We start from the raw sequence: 12,432 nt of genomic DNA, 5'->3' as shown, positions 1-12,432 counted from the left end.
GCCCACACTCAGCAATGAAGACCTAGAGCAGCAAAAAAAAAAAAAAAAAGCAGTAGTTTCTACTGGTGGCACTGGTGTTTTCAATAGCAGCCAGGTCTTATTTATTTGCACCAGGTCTTAGGCATGTGGGATCTTTGCATGGCATGTGAACTCTCAGTTGTAGTATGTAGGATCTTGTTTTCAAACCAGGGATGGAATCCATGCCCCCTGTATTGGGAGCACAGAGTCTTAGCTACTGGACCATCAGGGAAGTCCTCATAAGATAACTTTAATGCTGAAATACAGATGCTGAGGTGTTGGTAGAGCATCCAGAACAAATATCTAGCTGGCAAATGCAAAAAATATGGAAAATATTTTTTGTTGTTGTTTGCTTGCCTTTAGAAACTATGAAAAGATTCTGAATATGATTTTGATGACTCTATTTTACATATTTTTGCTCAAGATTTTAAATAGCATTGACATATAATCTCATTCTTTTATCCAACAGTATTTGAATGCACTTTAAGCTTCAGTTCAGTCACACAGTCGTGTCCAAATTTTGCGACCCCATGGACTGCAGAATTCCAGGCTTCCCTGTCCATCACCAACTCCCGGAGCTTGCTCAAACTCATGTCCACTGAGTCTGTGATGCCGTCCAACCATCTCATCCACTGTCATCCCCTTTTCCTCCTGCCTTCAATCTTTCCCAGCATCAGGGTCTTTTCCAATGAGTCAGTTTTTCACATCAGGTGGCCAAAGTATTGGAGTTTCAGCTTCAGTATCAATCCTTCCAATGAACACCTAGGACTGATCTCCTTTAGGATTGACTGGTCTGATACTGCAGTCCAAGGGACTGTCAAGAGTCTTCTCCAAACCACAGTTCAAAAGTATCAGTTCTTCATTGCTCAGCTTTCATTATAGTTCAATTCTCCCCTTTCATACATGACTACTGGAAAAGCCATAGCTTTGACTAGATGGACCTTTGCTGGTAAAGTAATGTCTGTTTTTTAACAAGCTGTCTAGGTTGGTCATAGCTTTTTTCCAAGGAGCACACCTCTTTTAATTTCATGGCTGCAGTCACCATCTGCAGTGATTTTGGAGCCCAAGAAAATAAAGTCTGTCACTGTTTCCATTGTTTCCCCATCTATTTGCCATGAAGTGATGGGATCAGAGGCCATGATCTTAATTTTTTGAATGTTGAGTTTCAAGCCAGCTTTTTCACTCTCCTCTTTCAGTTTCATCAAGAGGCTCTTTAGCTCCTCTTTGCTTTCTGCCATAAAGGTGGTGTCATTTGCATATCTGATATTACTGATATTTCTCCCTGCAATCTTGATTCCAGCTTTTGCTTCATCCAGCCCAGGGTTTCTCATGATGTACTCTGCATATAAGATAAATAAGCAAGGTGACAATATACAGCCTTGATGTACTCCTTTCCCAATTTGGAACCAGTCCATTGTTCCATGTCTGGTTCTAACTGTTGCTTCTTGACCTGAATATGATTTCTCAGGATACAGGTATTCCCATCTCTTTAAGAATTTTCCAGTTTGTTGTGATACACACACTTTAAGCTTAGCTTTTAAATTATGCTTTTTTTTTTTTGGAAGTGTTTAACATTATAATTTTTTTTCAGGAAACTTTATTGGGGTTTCCCAGGTGGCTCATTGGTAAAGAATCTATCTGCCAACAGAGGAGACATGAGTTCAGTCTATGGGTGGGGAAGACCCCCTGGAGGAGGAAAGGGCAACCGATTCCAGTACTCTTGCCTGGGGAATCCCTTGGACAGAGGAGCCTGGTGGGCTGCAGTCCATGGGGTGGCAAAAGAGTCAGATAGGACTTAGCGACTAAACAACAACTACATAAACTTTGTTTTTCTCCAAGAATTTTACCCATATATGAACATGTTTTGATCTTACTTAATGAAGAAAAACCTGCCCTGAAACCTAGGAGTTCTAACTACACAGGAGTGTGTTCGTTATTTATTGCCTCATTGATTCACAACTCAAAAATCTCTCTAAATGATAGTCCATTAGGAAAATGTCTCCCTTTCAAAAGAGATGTTCTGAGAATAATCCTATTAGGCTAGAAGCTTGCTAAGCTTATTAACTCTAGATACATTTCTCTACAAAGGGGAGGAAAAAATGCAAATAAAATGAATGTGACAAGTAAATGTTGATAGAAAACATGTATTTAATTTCAGAAAATAATAACTATGTTATATCCAAATGTCAGTTTCATGCCAGGAAAAACTTGATGATCTTTCAAAATCTAAGCTTGATAACATTTAGATTTAGAATGAAAAATTCAGTCTGTCTTCAAATATTTGGAGGAATGTGATTCTTTAAAGAGCCATCTGTGTGTGCTTGCTAAGTTGTTTCAGTTGTGTCTGACTCTTTGTGACCTCTGTCCATGGATTCTCTAGGCATGAATACCTGGAAAGTGGGTTGCCATGCCCTCCTCCATTAAAAAGCCGCATGTATCTTTAAATTTAAGAGAAAAATAATCATTTATATATTTACACGTATTTCTCAATTTTAATGCACTTTATTACTTCCTGAAGATTTAGGTTTTCGTTCCGTTCAACCTGAAGACCTTTCTTTAGCATTTTTGGCAGTGCATGTCAGCAGGTCAAGAAATCTTAGTTTTTTCCTGTCTGAAAATGTCTTTGATCTTTATTTTTGAGGAATGATTTTGCTGGAGATGAAATTTTGCATTCACTATTTAAAAAAATATTTCAGCACTGTAAAGAGCATTGTTTCTGATGAGAAGTCAGTGATTCTTGTTCCTTCGTGTGCCATGTGTTACTATTCTTTGTCTACTGTTAAGATTTTCTCTTTGGTTTTCACCAGCTTGACCAGATGGGTCTAGGAATAGTTCTTTTTGAATTAATTCTGCTTAGTGTTTACTGTAAATTTATTACTTTTACCAAATTTGAAAAGAAAAAGCATTATTTTTTCAGAAATTTTTTCTACATCATATTTACCCTCCACTCATTCTGAGACTCCCAATTATATGTATAGTAGACCATTTGATATTGTTCCACAAGTCGCTGATGCTCTGCTTCTTTTGTTATTTTCTTATTTTTCTTTTAAAAGTAATTAATTAATTTTAATTGGAGGATAACTACTTTAGAATATTGTGATTTTCTTTTTTTTGCCATACATCGACCTGAATCAGCCAGCATGGGTTGTCCCAGAGTACCAGCTTTGAGTTCCCTGCTTCATCATCGAACTTGCACTGGTCATCTATTTTGCATATGGCACTATACCTGTTTCAATGCTATTCTCTCACATCTTCTTTTCTATTCATCTCTTCTTAAAATTTTTTTTAAAGATTTTTTTTTTGGTGTGGACCATTTTTAAAGTGATCATTTTTGCTGAATTTTTTACAGTATTGCTTCTGTTTTACGGTGTGCTTTTTGGCCATGAGATATGTGGGATCTTAGCTCCCCAACCAGGGATCGAACCTGTACCCCCTGCATTAGAAGGCAGATTCTTAACCACTAGACCTCCATGGAAATCCCTCTGCTTTAGGGTATCGCTTGCATTGATCTGGTTTTAAGCTGGCTGATCTTTCCTCTGTCATCTCTACTCTGATGCTAAACCCATTTGATAACACTTTAATTTCAGATATAGCATGTTCCAGGTGGGGAGATTATATTTGATTCCTTGTTATAGTTTTTGCTTTTCTGCTGAGATGCCCTAATATTCACACACTGAGAATATTTTCCCTTACATTCTTGGGCATAATCATAATATCTGCTTTAAAAATCTTAATCTGCTAATGTCAACATCTGGATCCTCTCAGGACTGGTCTCTATTATCTTTTCTCTTGAGAACGGGCCATGTTTTTCTATTTCTTTGTATGTTGAGCAATTTTGTATTGTATCCCGAACCTTGTGAAGAATGTGTTATAGAAATTCTTGGTTCTATTATGTTCCTTTGAAGAATATTGATTTAAAAAAAAATCAGGCTGGTAACTTGGCTAAACTGAATTGGAAATTCTTGTCTCTCCTGCAGTAGATGTCAGCTCAAATTTCAACTCAGTTCTTTAATCCTTGAGACTTCCATCCTTTAGAAAGTTACAAAAACTGTAATTTTACCCAGTGCCATTCTCTCTCTCTCTCTGCCCAGAGTTTGTGGTTATTATTATGATTATTATTTTGTGGTTATTATTTACTGGAGGGTTGGTCTGAGAGGAGCTCCTCAACCATACTAAAAGTAGAATACATCACCTCTTTTCCTATTCTCCAGAAAATGGAATGACTGTGATAAATCCATTGATTTGAGCACTCTTGTTCTTCTCTCATCTATTATTTCCTTTTCCTTTTCACATTGCTTTTCTGAAAATAGAGAGTGATCTGTCTCACACACATGAAGGATAAGATGTTTCAATAGATGACAAACTAAAAGACGACTTTTAGTTTTTGTTTCCTTCACATTATTAAACTACAAGGAATTTACCTATATCTCTGGGCAGGTAACACCTCAAGCTGTAGTGCACTGAGAATGTTATATATAAAAATGCAGTACAAGTTGCATTGCAGAGATTATTTGAAATCAGCTGCTTTTCTTCATGCTGGGAAGGCTAATATTTTATCTTTGACTAGAAATCTAGAGGTGATGAATAAAATAAAATGAATTTATTAAAAATGTTACATTAACTGTATTATATTAATCACAATTAACAGCACTTGTTTAGATGAACATGTACCCCAACATAGTTCTTGGAAAAGGGGTGTATGATTCAATAAATTTGAAAAAAATTATTTGTACAATAGAAATGTGTATTTATTGCCACTCACAAATTCTAAATTCACCAAGATTGGCAGAAATAAGACTCTCCTCTCCTGGCACTGAGTTAACATGATTAACTCTTTCTTAGATGGTTAAGAAAGTACATCAAGATATTTCCTCATCTTCCTTTCTCTTTCTACATCTTCTGCCTAGATAATTTCATTCATTTCTATGGCTTAAATGCTGTCTATGAGCTGATGACTCCCAATTTATGTTGAAACCTCTTCTCCAAGTACATTCAATAGCCTACCTGAAAGTTCTACTTTGATGTTTTATGTATATTTCAAAATCAGTATTCCAACCTAGAATTTTAATTCCACCCCCATCCAGAAGTATAATCCTACTTATTATTTCATTAAATGGCATCACCACTTATTTATGCTAATAAGTTTGGAGTCATCTTCGACTCATCTGTTATATTAGTGAGTCCTATTTGCTGTTGGTTCCCTTGCCAAAATATACCTTGAACCCATCTACTAGGTCAAGATTTTGCTATCAGTTAAATATGATGGAAAAATGTTTGTCATGTTATTCTCTGAGAACTAAAGTCATGGATTATTCTAATGCCTAAAGTTTGCTGTTTAATATTTTTCATTTTCTCATTGTTGTTCAGTAGCTCAGTTGTACCTGACTATTGGTGACCCCATGGACTGCAACATGCCAGGCTTCCTGGTCCTTCACCAGCTCCCAGAGTTTGCTCAAATTCATGTCCATTGAATTTGTGATGCTATCCAATCATCTAGTCCTCTGTCATCACCTTCTCCTCTTGCCTTCAGCCTTTCCCAGGATCAGGGTCTTTTCCAATTAGTCAGCTCTTCACATCAGGCGGCCAAGGTATTGAAGCTTTAGATTCAGCATCAGCCCTTCTAATGAATATTCAGGGCTGATTTCATTTAGGATTGACTGGTTTGATTTCCTTGCTGTCCAAGGGACCCTTAAGATTCTTCTCCAGCACCAGAGTTTGAAGGCATCAATTCTTTGGTGCTCAGCCTTTTTTATTGTCCAACTCTCATATCCATACATAACTACTGGAAAAACCATAGCTTTGACTCTATGGACCTTTTAGGCAAAGTAATGTTTTCCCTTTTTAATATGCTGTCTAATTTTGTCAGCGCTTTCCTTCCAAGGAGCAAGTGTCTTTTAATTTCACGGCTTCAGTGATCAAAGTCACCTATGATAATTTAGAACAGGGATCAGACATTATGTCTATGGACCATATTTGGCCTACCACATATTTTTTGTAAAGTTTTATTGGAACAGAAGATAAAGGCAAAGGAGAAAAAGAAAGATATACCCATCTGAATGCAGAGTTCCAAAGACTAGCAAGGAGAGGTAAGAAAGCCTTTCTCAGTGATCAATGCAAAGAAATGGAGGAAAACAACAGAATGGGAAAGACTAGAGATCTCTTCAAGAAAATTAGAGACATCAAGGGAACATTTCATGCATGCTGCTGCTGCTGCTAAGTTGCTTCAGTCGTGTCCGACTCTGTGCAACCCCATAGACAGCAGCTGACCAGGCTCTGCAATCCCTGGGATTCTCCAGGCAAGAACACTGGAGTGGGGTGCCATTTTCTTCTCCAATGCATGAAAGTGAAAAGTGAAAGTGAAGTCACTGAGTCGTGTCCAACTCTCAGCGACCCCATGGACTGCAGCCTACTAGGCTCCTCCATCCATGGGATTTTCCAGGCAAGAGTACTGGAGTGGGGTGCCATAGATGGGCTCAATAAAGGACAGAAATGGTATGGACCTAACAGAAGCAGAAGATATTAAGAAGAGGTGGCAAGAATACACAGAACTGTACAAAAAGATCTCCACGACCCAGATAATCATGATAGTGTGATCACTCACACTCACCGAGAGCCAGACATCCTGGAATATGAAGTCAACTGGGCCTTAGGAAGCATCACTACAAACAAAGCTAGTAGGGGTGATGGAATTCCAGTTGAGCTATTTCAAATCCTGAATGATGATGCTGTGAAAGTGCTGCCCTCAATATGCCAGCAAACTTGGAAAACTCATCAGTGGCCACAGGACTGGAAAAGGTCAGTTTTCATTCCAATCCCTAAGAAAGGCAATGCCAAAGAATGCTCAAACTACTGCACAATTGAACACATCTCACACGCTAGCAAAAAAAAAAAAAAAAAAAAATGCTCAAAATTCTCCAAGCCAGGCTTCAAAAGTATGTGAACTGAGAACTTCCAGATGTTCAAGCTGGATTTAGAAAAGGCAGAGGAACCAGGGATCAAATTGCCAACATCTGCTGGATCATCAAAAAAGCAGAGAGTTCCAGAAAAAGATCTATTTCTGCTTTATTGACTATGCCAAAGCCTTTAACTGTGTGGATCACAACAAACTGTGGAAAATTCTGAGAGAGATTGCAATACCAGACCACCTTACCTGCCTCCTGAGAAATCTGTGTGCAGGTCAGAAAACAACACTTAGAAGTGGACATGGAACAAATTGGGAAAGGAGTACATCATGGCTGTGTATTGTCACCCTGCTTATTTAACTTATGTGCAGAGTACATCATGTAAAGTGCTGGGCTGGAGGAAGCACAAGCTGGAATCAAGATTGCTGGGAGAAATATCAACAACCTCAGATATGCAGATGACACCACCCTAATGGCAGAAAGTGAAGAACTAAAGAGCCTCTTGATGAAAGTGAAAGAGGAGAGTGAAAAAGTTGGCTTAAAGCTCAACATTCAGAAAACTAAGATCCTGGCATTTGGTCCCATCACTTCATGGCGAATAGATGGGGAAACAGTGGAAACAGTGGCAGACTTTATTTTCTCGGGCTCCAAAATCACTGCAGATGGTGACTGCAGCCATGAAATTAAAAGATGCTTGCTCCTTGGAAGAAAAGCTATGACAAACCTAGGCAGCATATTGAAAAGCAGACATTACTTTGCTGAGAAAGGTCCATCTAGTCAAAGCTATGGTTTTTCCAGTAGTCATGTATGGATATGAGTGTAGACCATAAAGAAAGCTGAGTGCTGAAGAATTGATGCTTTTGCTCTTGAGGGTCCCTTGGACTGCAAGGAGATCCAACCAGTCCATCCTAAAGGAAATAAGTCCTGAATATTTATTGGAGGGACTGATGCTGAGACTGAAGCTCTAATACTCTGGCCACTTGATGTGAAGAACTGATTCACATGAAAAGACCCTGATGCTGGGAAAGATTGAAGGCAGGAGGAGAAGGGGATGACAGAGGATGAGATGGTTGGATGTCATCACTAACTTGATGGAAATGAGTTTGAGTAAGCTCTGGCAATTGATGATGGACAGGGAAGCCTGAGTGCTTCAGTCCATGGGGTTGCAAAAAGTCGGACACGACTGAGTGACTGAACTGAACTGATTGGAACATAGCATGCTCCATTCTTTTAAATACAGCCTAACAGCAGAGTCGTTGTGACAGAGGCTTTAAGACCCATTAAATTATGGTCTTTACTATCTGATCTCTTATATAAAATGCCAATGTGCCAATTCCTGATTTAAATTTTGGAGTCTTTGGGTATTATCATTTTTTTGACACTTTGGATAGCCATAGCAATCTTGATAAAGAGGAACAAAGCTGGAGGCATCACATTTCCTCATTTCAAAATATATTAAAAACTATGGTAATTGAAACAGTATGGTACCAGGATTAAAAACAGACACCTAAGTCAATGGAACAGAATAGAGAGCCAAGAAAAATAAACCCACATATGTAGTCAACTAATCTTTGACAAGAGCTCTAAGAACTCATGATGGGAAAAGGATAGTCTACAATAAATGGTGTTGGTAAACTGGACAGCCATATGCTAAAGAACGAAACTAGACCCTGAAACCATAAAAATTCCAGAAAACATAGAGATAAATCTTCTTGTCACAGACAACAGAAACAAAGTTAAACAAGCAAGACATCATCAAATGTAAGAGTCTGCACAGCAAAGGAAACAATCAAAAAAGTTTAAGGACAGCTTATAAAATAGGAGAAAATATTTGCAAATATACATCTCTTAAGGGGTTAATATACAAAATGTATAAGGCAGTCAAACAACTCAATAGCAAAACAAACAAACAAAACCCCAAATAATCCACATTGGCAAATAACCTGGGTAGACATTTCTCAAAAGAAGATATACAAATGTCCAACAGGTACATTAAAAGGTGTTCAACCTTATAATCACTGCTGCTGCTGCTGCTAAGTTGCTTCAGTCATGTCCGACTCTGTGCAACCCCATAGACGGCAGCCCACCAGGCTCCCCGATCCCTGGGATTCTCCAGGCAAGAACATTGGAGTGGGTTGCCATTTCCTTCTCCAATGCATGAAAGTGAAAAGTGAGAGTGAAGTTGCTCAGTCGTGTCCGACTCTTAGCGACCCCATGGACTGCAGCCCACCAGGCTCCTCCGTCCATGGGATTTTCCAGGCAAGAGTACTGGACTGGGTTGCCATTGCCTCACTAGGGAAATACAATCAGAACCACAGTGAGATATCACCTTACACCTTAGGTTAGGATGTGTGTGCTGTGTGCTCGGTTGCATAGTCATCTCCAACACTTTGTGACTCCATGGACTGTAGCCTGCCAGGTTCTGTCCATGGGGTCTACCAGGCAAGGATACTGGAGCAGGTTGCCGTTTCCTATTCCGGTGGATCTTCCCGAACCAGGGATAAAACCTGTGCCTCCTGTGCCTCCTGCATTGGCAGGTGAGTTCTTTACAACTGTACCATCTTGGAAGCCTACCTCTTAGGATGGCCGCTGTTGAAAAACAGGAAATAACAAGTATTGATGAGGAGAAAAGGGAAAACCCTGTGCACTGTTGGTGAGAATGTAAATTGGTACAATGATAACAGAAAACTACAGTTTCCTCAAAAGATTAAAAAACATAATAACTGTAAGATCCAGCAAACCCACTAATGAGTTTATATCCGAAGAAAACAAGCACTTCAATGTTTGTTGCAGAATTATTCACATAGCCAAGATATGAAGAAACCTCCATGTCTTGACAGATGAATGGATAAAGAAATGTGGTTAAATATATATAGGGAAATACTATTTAGCCAGAAAAAGGCAAATCTGCCATTTGTGACAACATGTATAAACCTAGAGAATATTATAACTGAAATAAACCAGAAAGAGAAAGAAAAATACTGTCACGATCATATTCATATGTGGAATCTTAAAGGAAAAGAGATCAAGCTTATAAAGTAGACTAGAAGGATGATTGTCAGAGGTAGGGGAAGGAAGTGGGCAGATGTTGGTCAAGGGTACAGACTTCCAGTTATGAATAAGTTTTAGAGATCCAATATAAGCATGGTGGCTATAGTTAATAATACCATACTGTATACTTGAAATTTGAAGAATTTTTTTAGATCTTTAACATTCTCACCACACACACACACACACACACACACATCCACAGAGTGTAGCTTTGTGTGGTGATGGATATGTTAATTAACTTGATTATGGTTATCAACATATAATACAGTTTATCAGTTCCTCAAGTTGTACACTCTATGTGCAATTCTATTTGTCAGTTATACGTCAATAAAACTGAAAAAAAGGAAAATATGTTCTCATTATCTTCAGGATCTCACTTTGGTTCAAAAGAGATGTTTATTCATTAAGAATATAAACCCATGTGTTTGGATGGAAGTAAAAGAATCAAATATAATGGAAATTAAAGATCATCTTTCCCTTTAATGAAAAATTTGGCATTTTGTATGTCACTGGATAAGCTGTGAAACATTTTGTAGACCCTGAGGTTGTGAATTTTATGAGGCAGTGGTGAGAAGTTGCCATGACTGGCTTTTTGAAATAGTTAATTTAACTTCTTTTAAATACATTTGAATTTTGGTGCCCCAGAGGATGAAAGCATAGATTATTTAATTGTGTTTATGAGTTTTCTATAATTTGAATAAATTCCATGATCAATGCAGATGTTTACTTGGAAAGAAAGAAAATAAAACCAAGATCTCCCTTGGTTTTTGAGAGTCTATTTCATTACAAAGTTGGGTCAAAAGTTACAGGATCAAGAAATGTATGTTGTGTTGAAAAATCAATATATTAACAGTAGTAATAGTGTTCAGGAAGTTTACAAACTGAGTGTCATATTGGATGATTTTGGTGAGGAAACTCAAACAGCTACATATTCCATCTTATGACTCATTTCCTCTAGTTAATCACTGAGTCATAGCTCTTCTTTGTTCATCATATCCACACAAAAGGCTTTAAGACGAACTCCCAAGTACCTTATGTTCTTTTTAACTAGGTAGGAAGGTATCTAAGTACATCTCCATTTTCTTTCAAATATATAATAAGTGACTCATGGGCAGCACCGTGAGTTATCATTAAACAATGACTGGATGGTTCAGGCTCTTTCTCCTCACTTTCCTTTCCTGGACACTTGTCCTCCTTTAAACTTCCTCCTTCACATTCCTTTTTCTGCCTCTAACACAATCCAAGGTAACTAACTTTGTAGGTAGAATGATTTGAAAATTTCCCATAATTAAGATCAAGTTTGAAAACTGAGTCAAAATCTCTTTCAGTTGTTACTTTCTTCAAGTCACCAGACAATTATCCCACCCTTTCCTGGATTTAGTTTCTGTACTAAAAAATTTTCTCTTCTGTCATGTCTCAGTGTCCCGTAGCAGCAAGAATGGCTACTGCTTTTTTTTTTTTTTTTCCCAGCAATGCCATGCGGCATGTGGGATCTTCCCCAGCCAAGAGAGTGAACTTGTAGCCCCTGCGTTGAGAGCACAGTCTTAGCCACTGGAACACCAGGAAAGTCCCAAGGACCAGTTAATGAGATGGGATGACAAAGCCATCTAAGAAGACATGGTGGCTGGATTAAAACAGAGTCAGGAGTCTGAGAGGTAAATGTCTTGAATTCATTCTTGTATTGTAATCAGAATAATAAAGGCAATAGCTTGATGCCTGTGTGCAGAATGAGTCAACCTCCATTTCCTATGTTAGAGAAAAGGAAACCTTGGAGAAAATTTGGTTGGATGACCAGGAAAGAGTAGGAACAATGTGTGCAAGATTTTATGGAATTGAGAGACTTCAACATGTGCAAAGAATAGATTGTATAGATTCAGATCAGTTCAGTCGCTCAGTCGTGTCCAACTCTTTGTGACCCCATAAACTGTAGCATGCCAGGCTTCCCTGTCCATCACCAACTCCCAGAGCTTGCTCAAACTCATGTCCATCGAGTTGGCGATGCCATCCAACTATCTCACCCTCTGTCATCCCCTTCTCCTCCTGCCTTCAATCTTTCCCAGCATCAGAGTCTTTTCCAATGAGTCAGTTCTTCCCATCAGGTGGTCAAAGTATTGGAATTTCAGCTTCAGCATCAGTCCTTCCAATGAATATTCAGGACTGATTTCCTTTAGGATGGACTGGTTGGATCTCCTTGCAGTTCAAGGCACTCTCAAGAGTCTTCTCCAACACCGCAATTCAAAAGCATCAATTGTAGCACAGTGTTCATGCTCATTTGTAATGAACAAACCCCCTGCTGTCTTAATCTGAATGAATGCCATTTGAGGTAATAAGTAATCTCTAGGAAAGGATAAGCCTTTGGATCCATAGAGCTTGGATCTCAGTTTGTTCCAAGAGTCCATACAAAGTCACTTTTAAACAATATTTATTTATTTATTTATTTGGCTGCATTGGGTCTTTGCTG

The sequence above is a fragment of the Ovis aries genome, chromosome 2 (assembly GCF_016772045.2).
Source record: "Ovis aries strain OAR_USU_Benz2616 breed Rambouillet chromosome 2, ARS-UI_Ramb_v3.0, whole genome shotgun sequence".
NCBI classification, from domain to species: Eukaryota; Metazoa; Chordata; class Mammalia; order Artiodactyla; family Bovidae; genus Ovis; species Ovis aries.
This window is presented reverse-complemented; position numbering follows the sequence as displayed.